Raw genomic sequence first — 1,838 nt, 5'->3', positions numbered from 1 at the left:
CTTCCACTAAATTTTAAGCTTCTGGAGACAGGGACAGCTCTTTTTAATAATAATGACAAATACTATTGAGTATCTCCTATGTGCTAGTCATAATGTTGTGTGTTTTCCTGTATTAATAATGTACGTGATGGAGCTTTGACTTAAACCTGGACAGAATGACAGCAAAGCCTGCATACCTACACTTTTCTTAAACCTGGGTCTGGGCCAGGCATGGTGGCTCATGCCTATAATCCCAGCTCTTTGGGAGGTGGGCAGACCACTTGAGGTCAGGAGTTCAAGACCAGCCTGGCCAACATGGTGAAACACTATCTCTACTAAAAGTACAAAAATTAGCCAGGCGTGGTGGTGGGTGCCTGTAGTCCCAGCTACTCGCGAGCCTGAGGCGTGAGAATCACTTGAACCTGGGAGGCGGAGGTTGCAGTGAGCCGAGATCACACCACTGCACTCCAGCCTGGGTGACTAAGGAGACGCCATCTTAAAACAAAAACAAAAAACAAACAAAAAGCCTGGATCTTAGCTGTTTGCATGACCTTTGGTGAGTTGCCTGTTTCCTCCTCTGTAAGATAGGGAGGATAGAGTATCTACCTCAAGGGTTGTTGTGAAGATTAAGAGAGTTGATACTTGTAAAATGCTTAGAATAGTTCGAGGCACACAACAGGCACTCATTAAATGTTTGTTGTTTGCTGTTGTTGTTATCATAACCATTATGGCTTATAGGAAAGTCCCGTGTCTGGGAAACCCTCAGTCCTTGCTTTAGCATGGAAAGCCCCGTGTGCTTGGTAAAAGTTCAAAACGGGTCCATATGGCAGGCTGAGGACAGAGAGTCAGCCTGGTGCCCTGGTGGTCACTCTCCACTGTCCTGCATCTTTTTCAGAGCCAACCTCTGAAAAACTACCCCTTATGTTTAGTAATTGCCACCCTCCCAATATTTCAGGACACTGTACTACTTAGCCAACAGGATGTATGGAAATCATACACCTTTTTTGCACATTCTTCTATGCAGTAAGCTTGCCCAACCCGCCTTATTTTGTTGTTGTTGTTCTGTTTTGTTTTGTTTTAGGCTTTTAGCAGCCTGAAGCCATGGTTTTTAGTTTCTGTCTCTAGTGAAGCTGAAAAGAGGGATGAGGAAGGGGCTTTACTGGCTCAGCCAGAAACAGAAACTAAGAACCCATGACTGTATTCTGTCTCTTTAACATCCCTGATTGTAGACCATCACTCTATTTTCCCTATTTCCTGTTAACTTTTATAATTATCTCTGAACTCTGAGAGAACACTATTTGGTGTTTCCAAATAACGTGCTAAAACGCCGTTCCTTGCTGAAAGAAACACTAGCATCTAGTGCCCCCTGCTGCCCTTTCATCGGAAAGGCAAGAAGGATGAAAGTTGGATTCATTGATAGTAAAATTTTTACTTGTAGAGATTTCAACAGGAATCAGTATAAACTAAATTATATTCACGTTTCATCTTTTCTTTGAACCTACTCCTTGACTTAGTTTTTTGTCTTGCCTTTGCGAACGTTCATTTTTGCTTAACTATATTTTTCTCATTTATATTTGCTTTCCTTGAATTTCCTTTTGGTTGTTTTGCTTTTGGGATTTGAACTTGTCTTGGCTCTTTTTCATTTTGGCCATACCTTGACACGGACGTGCGGGGGCGAGAGGCTGCGGGCTAGGCGGGCGGAGGGCTCGTGGGAGCCTCTTGGACCCGAGCCTGCACCTACCGTCCTCCTGCGGGATCTCTGGGACCCTCTGCATGGCCCTGGCTCTGACTCGTTGCTAGAGGACAAACCCGCCGGGATTTAGAGCGCGGCCAATGGGACAGCGGTGCATGGCGGAGTA

This window comes from Piliocolobus tephrosceles, chromosome 5 (assembly GCF_002776525.5).
Source record: "Piliocolobus tephrosceles isolate RC106 chromosome 5, ASM277652v3, whole genome shotgun sequence".
Taxonomy (NCBI): domain Eukaryota; kingdom Metazoa; phylum Chordata; class Mammalia; order Primates; family Cercopithecidae; genus Piliocolobus; species Piliocolobus tephrosceles.
This window is presented reverse-complemented; position numbering follows the sequence as displayed.